Genomic DNA, 14,771 nt, shown 5'->3' on the forward strand with positions numbered 1-14,771 from the left:
ACATCACAATGTTTGGCTAAATACAACTGTTACGGGAGATAAACAGCAGAGTTGTAGTGTAACAACAAAGATAATCCCATAGAAAATATAATCCCATAGAGATACATGATAATGTGTTATATTTAATTCTGTAGATATTCCTCTCAGAAGTCAAGACCAAGGTCTCTGGTAAAAAGTCACCCAATGCGGTGGTTTTCCACAGAAGTATGTAAAGTGACACAAAGTCTATAGTGTAGGAGAGGACACCTTAAATGAATTAAGAGCAAACTGAGCTGATGGGACTGCCTGCTTTTATCAATGCGTGAGGGGAAGAGGAGAGGGGGCTAGGAGAAGGCGGTGAACCACGGTTGGGGTGAGTAGAGGGTGGAGGTGAGGGGTTAGGGTGGAGGTGAGGGGTTAGGGTGGAGGTGAGGGGGTGAGTAGAGGGTGGAGGTGAGGGGGTGAGTAGAGGGTGGAGGTGAGGGGGTGAGTAGAGGGCGAAGGTTAGGGTGGAGGTGAGAGGGTTAGGGATTAGTGGAGATGTGGGGATGAGTAGACGGTGAAGGTGAGGGGTGAGTAGACGGTGGAGGTGAGAGGGTGGAGGTGAGGGTTGGGTGGAGGTGAGGGTTGGGTGGAGGTGGAGGTGAGGGGTTAGGGTGGAGGTGAGGGGTTAGGGTGGAGGTGAGGGTTTGGTGGAGGTGAGGGGTTAGGGTGGAGGTGAGGGGGTGAGTAGAGGGTGGAGGTGAGGGGGTGAGTAGAGGGTGGAGGTGAGGGGGTGAGTAGAGGGCGAAGGTTAGGGTGGAGGTGAGAGGGTTAGGGATTAGTGGAGATGTGGGGATGAGTAGACGGTGAAGGTGAGGGGTGAGTAGACGGTGGAGGTGAGAGGGTGGAGGTGAGGGTTGGGTGGAGGTGAGGGTTGGGTGGAGGTGAGGGTTGGGTGGAGGTGGAGGTGAGGGGTTAGGGTGGAGGTGAGGGGTTAGGGTGGAGGTGAGGGTTTGGTGGAGGTGAGGGGTTAGGGTGGAGGTGAGAAGGTGAGAAGGTGAGGGGTGAGTAGAAGGTGAGGGGAGAGTAGAGGGTGAGGGGTGAGTAGAGGGCGAGGGGTGAGTAGAGGGCGAGGGGTGAGTAGAGGGCGAGGGGTGAGTAGAGGGCGAGGGGTGAGTAGAGGGCGAAGGGGGAGTAGAGGGCGAAGGGGGAGTAGAGGGCGAAGGGGGAGTAGAGGGCGAAGGGTGAGTAGAGGGCGAAGGTGAGGGGTGAGTAGAGGGCGAAGGTGAGGGGTGAGTAGAGGGCGAAGGTGAGGGGTGAGTAGAGGGAGAAGGTGAGGGGTGAGTAGAGGGCGAAGGTGAGGGGTGAGTAGAGGGCGAAGGTGAGGGGGGAGTAGAGGGCGAAGGGGGAGTAGAGGGCGAAGGTGAGGGGTGAGTAGAGGGTGAGGGTTGGGGCGAGGGGTGAGTAGAGGGTGGGTGATGGGTGAGTAGAGGGGGTAGATGAGGGGTTAGTGGGGATGAGGGGTGAGTAGAGGGTGGGGGTGAGGGGTTAGTGGGGGTGAGGGTGGAGGTGAGGGGTTAGTGGGGGGTGAGTAGAGGGTGGAGGTTGATATGGGGTAAGGAGGGGAGTCAGGAGATGACTGGATGTAGGTCTTTTCTCCAGGTGACTGGCTGTGGGTTTTTTCTCCAGGGAATTTTCCGAAGCACCAAGCCCACATTTTATTTTGAAAAGCACTTTTTAAAAACCGTTGACCAATAATGCAGTTGAATTTTACCATAGGTTATCTACAGTATGCTTTTGTACATAGTGTTCATCAATGAAGTGCCTTGACCAATGAGAAAGATTGTAATGTGTTTGCCAAGCTTTCTACTGTACTGTAAATCTACAGTATGCCTGTGGACATTGTATAGCTACATCAGCATTCGTTTCTGCACTCAGACTTTCCTTTCCTCTGTGGTTTCTATTGGCTAACCCATTGTGTGGTGCAGTGTCCTGTGCAGTGATGTACTGTAATCTAATCGGTAAGGTCATATATATTCCTGGATGGGATGATGCTAACTGTTAACTTTCAGCGTTTCTCCCCAGACAGGTCTGCTGACACTGCATGATGACTGTAAAATGAGATACACTACATCACCAAAAGTATGTGTACACCCTTTCAAATGAGTGGATTCGGCTATTTCCGTCACACCCATTGCTGACAGATGTATAAAATTGAGCACACCGCCATGCGATCTCCATAGACAAACATTGGCAATAGAATGGCTTTACTGAAGAGCTCATTGACTTTCAATGTGGTACCGCCATAGGATGCCACCTTTCCAACAACGGCTCAGCTGTGAAGTGGTAGGTCATACAAACTCACAGAACGGGACCGCCTCTGGAAGCAAAGTCAGCACAAGAACTGTTCATCGGGAGTTTAAGAAAATGTTTTTTTTTCATGGCCGGACAGCCGCACACAAACCTAAGATCACCATGTGACGTGGCAATGTCACGCATCAGCTGGAGTGGTGTAAAACTCATAGCCATTGGACTCTGAAGGAGTGGAAACACGTTCACCATTTGGCAGTCCGAAGGACAAATCTGTGCCAGGAGAACGCCACCTGCCTGAATGCATAGTGCCAACTGTAAAGTTTGGTGGAGGAGGAATAAAGGTCTGGAACAGTTTTTCATAGTTCAGGTTAGGCCCCTTAGTGAGAGTGAAGGGAAATCTTAACGCTACAGCATACAATGACAGGCTGGAAGCTATTATAGCAGAAAAGGGGGGGACCAACTCAATGTTAATGCCCATGATTATGGAATGAGATGTCCGACGAGCAGGTGTCCACATATTTTTGGTCATTTAGTGTATCTAACCCTGGATATCAACAAGGACACATTCTAGACTGGTTTACTGGATGGATGATAAGTAATGATGCTAACTGCTAACTTTCAGCTATTCTCCCCCAGACAGACCCCCTGACAATGCATGATGAACAGCCTGAAACTGTAAGATGGGATATACAGTAAAGTGTATCAACATGGACAAATTCAAGACAGGTTTGTTGACCCAGCAAGGATGTCAAAGACTCCAGTCACCCAAGTCATAGACTGTTCCCTCTGCTACCGCACGGCAAGCGGTACCGGAGCCCCAAGTCTAGGTCCATAACGCTCCTTAACGGCTTCTACCCTCAAGCCACAAGACTGCTGAACAATTCATAAAATGGCACCCGTACTATTTACATTGACCCCCCCCCCCCATTTGTTTTTACACTGCTTACAAGCACAAATTAAAGCAGGAAGCACCAGTGGCTCGGTCTATAAATAAGTGGTCAGACGAAGCAGATGCTAAACTACAGGACTTTTGCTATCACAGACTGGAATATGTCATCCCCACAGTGACTGTACGTACATACCCCAACCAGAAACCATGGATTACAGGCGACAGTCGCACTGAGCTAAAGGGTAGAGCTGCCGCTTTCAAGGAACAGGACTCTAACCCGGAAGATTATAAGAAATCCCACTATGCCCTCCGACAAACCATCAAACAGGCAAAGCGTCAAAACAGGACTAAGATCAAATCATACTACACCGGCTCCGATGCTCGTCGGATGAGGCAGGGCTTGCAAACTATTACAGACTACAAAGGGAAGCACAGCCGAGAGCTGCCCAGTGACATGAGCCTACCAGACAAGCTAAATAACTTCTATGCTCGCTTCGAGGCAAGTAACACTGAAACATGCATGAGCGCATCAGCTATTCCAGATGTGTGATCACTATGTGATCACGCCGACGTGAGCAAGACCTTTAAACAGGTCAACATTCGCAAGGCCGCTGGGCCAAACGGATTACCAGGACGTGTACACCGAGCATGCGCTAACCAACTGGCAAGTGTCTTCAGACATTTTCAACCTCTCCGTCTGAGTCTGTAATACCTACATGTTTCAAACAGACCACCATAGACCCTGTCCCCAAGAACACTAAGGTAACCTGCCTAAATGACTACCGACCCGTAGCACTCACGTCTGTAACAATTAAATGCTTTAAAATGCAATTAAAGGCTGGTCATGGCTCACAACAACACCATTATCCCAGAAACCCTAGACCCACTCCAATTTGCATACCGCACCAACAGATCCACAGATGAAGCAATCTCTATTGCGCTCCACACTGCCCTTTCCCACCTGGACAAAGCATTCACAGATTTCACAACACACTGTGTGCCCTCAGGCACCTACTCGACCACTACCACATATCTACAGTACTAAATCCATGTGTATGTATAGTACATATGTTATTGTGTGTGTCAGTGTTTGTTGCTTCACAGTCGCCGCTGTTCCATAAGGTGTTTTTTAATCTGTTTTTTAAATCTAATTTTACGGCTTGCGTCAGTTACTTGATGTGGAATTGATTTCCATGTAGTCATGGCTCTATGTAGTGTGCCTCCCATAGTCTGTTCAGGACTTGGGGACCATGAAGAGACCTCTTGTGGCACGTCTTGTGGGGTATGCATAGGAATCTCTCCTCCACTTTCATCCAGGAGAGATTGACATGCATCATGTTATTATTAGCTCTCTGTTTACATCCAAGGGCCAGCCGTGCTGCCCTGATCTGAGCCAATTGCAATATTCCTAAGTCCTTTTTTGTGGCACCTGACCACACGACTGAACAGTAGTCAAGGCGTGTCAAAACTAGGGCCTGTAGGACCTGCCTTGTTGATAGTTTTCCCCTGGCCTGCCCTGAATCTCTCATCCATTTTCTGCTGTCAGTGGCCAGAGGTAAAGAGCAGGCACATTTACCCGGCCTGCCTCCCTGACTTCCAACAAAGACCATTTGTGGGCTGTTGCATCCCAAATGCCACCCTGCTCTATTACCTCTGGCCACTGAAAGCTCCACAAAGTAGTGCACGAGAGTATATAGGGAATATGATTCCATTTGGGGCGTGATCTCTGTGGACTTCCAGAAGGACAAAGGAAGGTAATTATGGAAGTGTTCTTAATAATTAAACAAGTGTGTCAGCAGCAACACAGCAGCAGTAGCCTGCCTCTACTCTCTCACTGATGGAGGTAAAGCAAAGATAAATTCGGTCAGAGCAGAAAGAAGCGTGAGGAGGGGTACACACACACATACACACACCGGCATTTAAGCATGCATACTCGCACATACAGTGTATTCGGAAAGTATTCAGACCCCTTCCCTTTTTTCCCTTTTTTTATTTTTGATGAATGCATAAATGTCTAAAAACCAGTCTTTGCTTTGTCATTATGGGATATTGTGAGTAGATGGATGAGGGGGATCTGTTTTTTGAAACAAATAAATTCATAAGAAATCCTACAATGTGATTTTCTGGATTTTTTTTTCTCATTTTGTCTGTCATAGTTGAAGTGTACCTATGATGAAAATTACAGGCCTCTTATCTTTTTAAGTGGGAGAACTTGCACAATTGGTGGCTGACTAAATACTTTTTTGCCCCACTGTATGTTGACCATGTCAATTTACAATATAAGGTAACACCAAGTTAATTAGTCTCAACTTGTTCAACAGCCACACCATTCATTACCAGATTCAACTGAGGTCTAGAACATAGGGAATGATTTGTACCAAATACAATACTCTTAGTTTTCAAGATGTTACAGACCAGTTTATTACTGGTCACTCATTCCAAAACAGACTGCAACTCTTTTGTTAAGGGTTTCAGTGACTTCATAAGCTGTGGATGCTGGTGCGTATATGGTTGAATCATCAGCATACATGGACACACATGCTTTGTTTAATGCCAGTGGCAGGTCATTGGTGAAAATAGTAAGGGCCTAGAGAGCTGCCCTGTGGTACACCACACTTTAAATGTTTGACATTAGAGAAGCTTCCGTTAAAGAAAACCCTCTGAGTTCTCTTGGAAAGATAGCTCTGGATCCACGATATGGACAAGGTTGAAAAGCCATAACACATCAGTTTTCTCAACAACAGGTTATGGTCAATACTGTCGAAGGCTGTGCTAAAATCTAGCAGTACAGCTCCCACAATCTTATCAATTTCTTTCAACCAATAATCAGACATTTGTGTCAGTATTGAGTGCCCTTCTCTATAAGCATGCTGAAAGTCTGTTGTTAATTTGTTTGCAGGGAAATTGCATTTTATGTGGTCAAACCACATTTTTTGCATCAGTTTGCTAAGAGCTGGCAGCAAGCTGCTAGTTCTGCTGTTAGAATCAGTAAAGGCCACTTTACCACTCTTGGGTAGCGAAATGACTTTGGCTTTTCTCCAGGCCTGAGGACAAAGACTTTCCTCTAGGCTCAGACTAAAGATATGACAGTTAGGAATGGCTGTAGTCAGCTACCATCCTCAGTAGCTTTCCATCTAAGTTGCCAATGCCAGGACGCTTGTCATTATTGATCAATAACAATACTTTTTCCAACCCTCCCACACTTACTTTATAAAATTCTTAATAATAAATATTTTTTTTAATGCATGAGTACGATGGCTCACTGTTCGTTGTTGGCATTTCCTGGCTAAGTTTGCCCACTTTACCAATTAATTAATCATTAAAATAATTGGCAACATCAAATGTTTTTTGTGATGCATATGCCATCTGATTCGATTAAATATGGAGTTGAATACTGCCCTTAATTTAAAGTACTCAAGTTCTTTTCCATCATTCTTTATATCATTGATCTTGGCTTCATAGTACAGTTTCTTCTTCTTTTTGTTGAGTTTAGTCACATCATTTCTACATTTGCAGTAAGTCAGCCAGTCAGATGTGCAGCCAGACTAGTCACTCCTTTTGCCCCATCTCTTTCAACCATACAGTTGTTCAATTCCTCATCAATCCACAGAACCTTAACAGTTCTAACCGTCAGTTTCATAACAGGTACATGTTTATCAATGATTGGAAGAAGCAATTTCATACATTAATCCATAGTATATGGCCTAAGGGATAATGGGGTAGGGTTGGGGATATGGCCTAAGGGATAATGGGGTAGGTTCGGGATAGGGTCTAAGGGATAATGGGGTAGGTTGGGGATATGGCCTAAGGGATAATGGGGTAGGTTGGGGATAGGGTCTAAGGGATAATGGGGTAGGTTGGGGATAGGGTCTAAGGGATAATGGGGTAGGTTGGGGATAGGGTCTAAGGGATAATGGGGTAGGTTGGGGATATGGCCTAAGGGATAATGGGGTAGGTTGGGGATAGGGCCTAAGGGATAATGGGGTAGGTTGGGGATATGGCCTAAGGGATAATGGGGTAGGTTGGGGATAGGGTTGTAGGGATAATGGGGTAGGTTGGGGATAGGGCCTAAGGGATAATGGGGTAGGTTGGGGATATGGCCTAAGGGATAATGGGGTAGGTTGGGGATAGGGTCTAAGGGATAATGGAGTAGGTTGGGGATATGGCCTAAGAGATAATGGGGTAGGTTGGGGATAGGGCCTAAGGGATAATGGGGTAGGTTGGGGATAGGGTCTAAGGGATAATGGGGTAGGTTGGGGATAGGGTCTAAGGGATAATGGGGTAGGTTGGGGATAGGGTCTAAGGGATAATGGGGTAGGTTGGGGATAGGGTCTAAGGGATAATGGGGTAGGTTGGGGATAGGGTCTAAGGGATAATGGGGTAGGTTGGGGATAGGGTCTAAGGGATAATGGGGTAGGTTGGGGATAGGGCCTAAGAGATAATGGGGTAGGTTGGGGATAGGGCCTAAGGGATAATGGGGTAGGTTGGGGGTAGGGTCTAAGGGATAATGTGGTAGGTTGGGGATAGGGCCTAAGGGTGAATGGGGTGTTGTTAGGGCCTAAGGGTGAATGGGGTGTGGTTAGGGCCTAAGGGTGAATGGGGTGTGGTTAGGGCCTAAGGGTGAATGGGGTGTGGTTAGGGCCTAAGGGTGAATGGGGTGGAGTTAGAGCAGGGCTTTCCAACCCTGTTCCTGGAGAGTTACCATCCTGTAGGTTTTCACTCCAACCCGATTCAAGCGCACCTGATTCTTATAATTATCTGGTTGATAAGCTGAATCAGGTTAGTTACAGCTGGGGTTGAAACCAAAACCTACAAGAGGGTAGCTCTCCAGGAAAAGGGTTGGAGAGCCCTTGATTAGGGCCATATTGGAAGTGGAATTACTACACTGTCGCTGACAAAGCTGATTGTGACCTGACCTCCACAATCACCCAACCTCAACCTCAATCTCACCCACCCTTGAGATAGTTTGGGATGAGTTGGACCGGACAGTGAAGGAAAAGCAGCTAACAAGTGCTCAGTATATGTGGGAACTCCTTCAAGACTGTGGGGAAAGCATTCCTAATTAAGCTGGTTGAGAGAATGTCAAGAGTGTGCAAAGCTGTCATCAAGGCAAAAGGTTGCTACTTTTGCTACCTAATGTATGGATTTCACATGACTGGGAATACATGTATGCATCTGTTGGTCACAGATACCTTAAAAAAGCGTAGGGGCGTGGATCAGAAAACCAGTCTGTATATGGTGTGACCACCATTTTTGCCTTTACAGCGCAGTCCAACTGACGAATCTGGGTTGAGTGGATGCCAAGAGAACGCTACCTGCCTGAATGCAGTGTGACACAGTATGCACAAAGCGAGATCCATACAGAAATTATATTTTGAGATCGGTGTTGAAGAACTTGACTGGTCTGCACAGAGCCCTGACCTCAACCCCATCGAACACCTTTGGGATGAATTGGAACGCTGACTGCGAGCCAAGACTAATCGCCCAACATTGGTGCTCGACGTCACTAATGCTCTTGTGGCTGAATGGAATCAAGTCCACGCAGCAATGTTCCGACATCTAGTGGAAAGCCTTCCCAGAATAGTGGAGGCTGTTATAGCAGGAAAAGGGGGGACCAACTCCATATTAATGCCCATGATTTTGGAATGAGACCTTTAACGAGCAGGTTCCCACATAGTTTTGGTCATGTAGTGTACTTTGTATCCCTCATTTGCTCAAGTGTTTCCTTTATTTTGGCAGTTAAGGAAGTGCTTTGCCAGCATTGTCAAATGTGGGAAACAAATCAAGCCAGGATAGTTTTTCTCTGTGTCTATGAAATTATATACTCCTCACTGGAAAATATTTGGTCAATGACTAAATACTTGTATGGTTTCAGAGATGTCATCATAACTGCTTCCTGTCTAAAGGGGATATGGGTTGAGAGTCTGTCTTCCTGTCTAAAGGGGATATGGGGTGAGAGTCTGTCTTTATGGGAATAGCATGGGCTTCCTGTCTAAAGGGGATATGAGGTGAGAGTCTGTCTTCATGGGAATAGCAGGTGCTTCCTGTCTAAAGGGAATATGGTGTGAGAGTCTGTCTTTATGGGAATAGCATGGGCTTCCTGTCTAAAGGGGATATGGGGTGAGAGTCTGTCTTTATGGGAATAGCATGGGCTTCCTGTCTAAAGGGGATATGGGGTGAGAGTCTGTCTTTATGGGAATAGCATGGGCTTCCTGTCTAAAGGGGATATGGGGTGAGAGTGTCTTTATGGGAATAGCATGGGCTTCCTGTCTAAAGGGGATATGAGGTGAGAGTCTGTCTTTATGGGAATTGCATGGGCTTTCCTGTCTAAAAGGTATATAGGGTGAGAGTCTTTATGGGAATCGATCAGGAATATCCAGTGAGCCAGAAGCCTGACTCAGGGAAAACGACAGCGTGCGTGTGTGTGTGTGTGTTTATTGGTTTGTGCATGCTTGTTTGTGCACTCATTTGTTTTTGTGTGGTTATTAGCACTCTGATAAAAACCGATGTGAGCAGCAGTAACATTCAAATATACTGTCCAGTTCAAATATACTGTACCATTCAAATATACTGTACCATTCAAATATACTGTACCATTCAAATATGCAGTACCATTCAAATATGAGATAGACACTAGGGGACGGATTACTGTTGTACCACTGACCTGACCCACAGTCCCTCAATTGCTGTAGCAGACAGACTGAGAGGGATTACCAAGACAGCGGCTTCCACCACAGTTTCAATTAAATATTGAAACTCATTCCTCGCGGACTCGCACGGTAGAGATAGCTAGGGATGTGGTGGGGTGGTTATTTGTACAGTAGGTTGCGTCATTACAGCTCCCTGCTTGGACACACAGCGAAAGCTTGGGTCTACACACTGTTTGGGTATGCAACTCACACCCACAGAAACACAACACCCACTCCCTTCTTGTTTGTATAACTCAGACACTGCCCTCAGGATGACACATTTTTAGCAATCACATGGTGTGAGACAGCTGTTTTGTGTGTATGTGTGTGACAGGCCTGGCTGATATCAGTGTCTGTATTCTGTACTACAGTACAGCAGAGCTCTGGTGGGAGGGAGAGAGAGAGAGAGAGCCAGAGAAAGGGCTAGAGAGCGAGAGAGAGGGGGCCAGGAGCAGAGAGAGGGCCAGGGCCGGGGAGAGGGCCAGGAGCAGAGAGAGAAGGCCAGGGAGAGAGGGGGAAAGGAGCAGAGAGAGAAGGCCAGGAGCAGAGAGAGAAGGCCAGGGAGAGAGGGGGAAAGGAGCAGAGAGAGAGGTCCAGGAGCAGAGAGAGGGCCAGGGCCGGGGAGAGGGCCAGGAGCAGAGAGAGAGGTCCAGGAACAGAGAGAGAGGGCCAGGGCCAGAGAGAGGGCCAGGGCCAGGGAGAGGGCCAGGGCCAGGGAGAGGGCCAGGGCCAGGGAGAGGGCCAGTAGCAGAGAGAGAGGTCCAGTAGCAGAGAGAGCAGGCCAGGTACTGTAGCCAGGTACTGAAGGCAGGTACTGTAGCCAGGTACTGAAGGCAGGTACTGTAGCCAGGTACTGTAGCCAGATTCTGTAGCGAGGTACTGTAGCCAGATTCTGTAGCCAGGTACTGAAGGCAGGTACTGTAGCCAGGTACTGTAGCCAGATTCTGTAGCGAGGTACTGTAGCCAGATTCTGAAGCCAGGTACTGTAGCCAGATTCTGTAGACAGGTACTATAGCCAGATTCTGTAGTCAGGTACTATAGCCAGGTACTATAGCCAGGTACTATAGCCAGGTACTATAGTCAGGTACTTTAGTCAGGTACTGTAGTCCGGTACTATAGTCAGGTACTGTAGTCAGGTACTATAGTCAGGTACTATAGCCAGGTACTATAGTCAGGTACTATAGTCAGGTACTATAGCCAGGTACTATAGCCAGGTACTATAGCCAGGTACTATAGTCAGGTACTGTAGCCAGGTACTATAGCCAGGTACTATAGCCAGGTACTATAGCCAGGTACTGTAGCCAGGTACTATAGTCAGGTACTATAGCCAGGTACTATAGCCAGGTACTGTAGCCAGGTACTGTAGCCAGGTACTATAGTCAGGTACTATAGCCAGGTACTATAGCCAGGTACTATAGTCAGGTACTGTAGCCAGGTACTATAGCCAGGTACTATAGCCAGGTACTATAGCCAGGTACTGTAGCCAGGTACTGTAGTCAGGTACTATAGCCAGGTACTATAGCCAGGTACTGTAGCCAGGTACTGTAGCCAGGTACTATAGTCAGGTACTATAGCCAGGTACTATAGCCAGGTACTGTAGCCAGGTACTGTAGCCAGGTACTATAGCCAGGTACTATAGTCAGGTACTGTAGCCAGGTACTGTAGTCAGGTACTGTAGCCAGGTACTGTAGCCAGGTACTATAGCCAGGTACTATAGTCAGGTACTATAGCCAGGTACTGTAGCCAGGTACTGTAGTCAGGTACTGTAGCCAGGTACTATAGTCAGGTACTATAGTCAGGTACTATAGCCAGGTACTATAGTCAGGTACTGTAGCCAGGTACTGTAGTCAGGTACTGTAGCCAGGTACTATAGTCAGGTACTATAGTCAGGTACTATAGTCAGGTACTATAGCCAGGTACTGTAGCCAGGTACTATAGCCAGGTACTATAGCCAGGTACTATAGTCAGGTACTATAGTCAAGTACTGTAGCCAGGTACTGTAGCCAGGTACTGTAGTCAGGTACTATAGTCAGGTACTGTAGCCAGGTACTGTAGCCAGGTACTGTAGTCAGGTACTGTAGCCAGGTACTGTAGCCAGGTACTGTAGCCAGGTACTGTAGCCAGGTACTATAGCCAGGTACTGTAGCCAGGTACTATAGTCAGGTACTATAGTCAGGTACTATAGCCAGGTACTGAAGGTAGGGTACGTAGTTTTCAATCCAAATGATTTAATGCAGGTGTTAATCAATATTGAAGTACTAAGATGTTTGTAGCATCGATAAAGAATGTGGTCCACTTACCGTGTCCTCGGGAACGTCCCCATTGGGGTTTGATAGAAGCGGAATCAGAAACTTACACCCTTAGTGGCTCACAAGTACACAAACATTCAGCAGCTGTAGACTTGACTAGACACCCAAAATGACCTTGTTTTCCAAGTAACTAACGACAACACACAATCTGATCCTTAACATTTATTGAATTTGATGAACGATGAAGTCATACAGTAAGTCAGAAAATAAATACCCTTGCATATATCACAGACCATGTTTTTCCTCTGACATCTGACAAGCCCAACATGTCATAGTGTAATCCTCAATAGACAATGTGGAAAAAATGACAGACATTGGAAAGTAGGCAAATGGATGACTTATAATACAAATATAAAGAGCAGGGGTGTATTCGACGAGGTTAAACGTTAACAACATTTCAGGTAGAAATGTAACGAGTAGAACTGACAGGACTCCGTTCTACATGACAAACATACCTGATCTAGACAAAACATTTTTATATATCTATAATATTATCTTTCTATAATGTTTTCTATGTTTCTCTCTGTATTGTTGGTGAAGGGCCCATCAGGAAGCATTTCACTGTTAGTCTACAGCTGTTGTTTACCAAGCATGTGACAAGTAACATTGGATTGGATTTTGATTTAACAGTCTCTCTTGTCTCTGAGATGCTCGGTCACATTCCCATAGCGTCCAATAGGTTTTCTATCGGTTGTTATAGATATCTTATAGGATCACATTTCTTATATAGATGAACAATGGTAGCATGCTAAAAGGCACCCTTGACCACCAGGGGCCATAGGACTCTAGTGCACTACTTTTGACCACCAGGGGCCATAGGACTCTAGTGCAGTGCTTTTGCCCACCAGGGGCCATAGGACTAGTGCACTACTTTTGACCACCAGGGGCCATAGGACTCTAGTGCACTACTACTACTACAGGGGCCATAGGACTCTGGTCAAAAGTAGTGCACTATAGAGGGAATAGGGTGCCATTTCAGACACAAATAATGTCTGACGGACAGACGGTAAGAGAAACATGTATCAATGACATCACTGCCTGTCATCAAACAGGAACTAGTCACCTCTCATCACCATTCTAACACGCTGACTAGAACGGGCGCGTGCCTCAGGACACGCAGGTTGAAATATCAAAACGAATTCTGAACCAACGACATCATTTTTGGGGACATGTCGAAAAGCATTAAACATATATGCCAATTTAGCTAGCTTGCTGTTGCTAGCTAATTTGTCCTGGGATATAAACATTGAGTTGTTATTTTACCTGAAATGCACAAGGTCCTCTACTCCGACAATTAATCCACAGATAAAACGGTCAACCGAGTTTGTTCTACTAATCTCTCCTCCTTCAGGCTTCTTATTCTTCTTTGGACTTTATATGGGGGTTGGCAACCAACTTTAAGGTGCATTACCACCACCGACTGGAGTGTGGACCTCAGTTCATCTTTCAATCACCCACGTGGGTATATGATTCTAAATACCAATGAGAAGATGGTAGAGGCGGGACTTGCAGCGCATCAAAGCGTCACAAATGGAACCAAGATCTATTTTAGAGCCTGGCTACGCAGACGCTCGTTGACGCGTGTGTGCAGTGTGTCTGCAATGATTGAATAACATGTATGTGTACATTTATTTTGTAACGCTCGCACACGCTCGCTCAGCATGTTAGTAAAGAGAGGTTTGAACGTAAAGCCTGGTCACAGGTTTGTTTGTGCTGTACAGCCAACTCCCATGATTGTTGTCATTGGTAATTTGCCGTGTTTGGCCTGACAATGAGCATATAGTTGGCAAGACAGCGCAAACAGATCTGAGACCAGGCTAGTTTGAACATGGAGTGATGTTAACACTTACATCAGAACTGATCAGATTCAGTACATAGTGTTGCCATACTGTAGCAAGCACCAATCAGAACGCACGTCTGGTCTGAGAAGAAAACGTTTCTTTAGCATACAATAAAAAATGTCTAAAATACATTCAAAATAAAGGACAATGTTTGATATAGAAGCCTTTGGTTTAGATGAAAGCAAGGGTTTTCTTTAAAAGATGCAACTGCTATTATAATTGATCTACAGTTTGGAAAGGTTTTAAAGCTCATGCAGTCTTCTGTTAACCATGCAGTTTCTGGTTGCCATAGAGATATGTATTCATTATCTATACATTATCAGTTGGTTTTCAGTGATGGAAGTTTGGAAACTCTCTTAAATGGTGTGGTTTGTTTGGATGGGTTTTCCCGTGTTTCTTTAAATTAAATTAAAAGACTATCCATACATCTTGATGCTAACGCAGTAGTTTGTTGTCCGGTACAGTAAATTGTCAGTACAGTAAATTGACAGTACAGTAAATTGACAGTACAGTAAATTGACAGTACAGTAAATTGTCAGTACAGTAAATTGACAGTACAGTGAATTGTCAGTACAGTGAATTGACAGTACAGTAAATTGACAGTATAGTGAAGTGTCAGTGCAGTGAATTGTCAGTACAGTAAATTGTCACTACAGTAAATTGTCAGTACAGTAAATTGACAGTACAGTAAATTGTCAGTATAGTAAATTGTCAGTACAGTAAATTGACAGTACAGTAAATTGTCAGTACAGTAAATTGTCAGTACAGT

This window comes from Oncorhynchus clarkii, chromosome 2, assembly GCF_045791955.1.
Source record: "Oncorhynchus clarkii lewisi isolate Uvic-CL-2024 chromosome 2, UVic_Ocla_1.0, whole genome shotgun sequence".
Classification (NCBI taxonomy): Eukaryota; Metazoa; Chordata; class Actinopteri; order Salmoniformes; family Salmonidae; genus Oncorhynchus; species Oncorhynchus clarkii.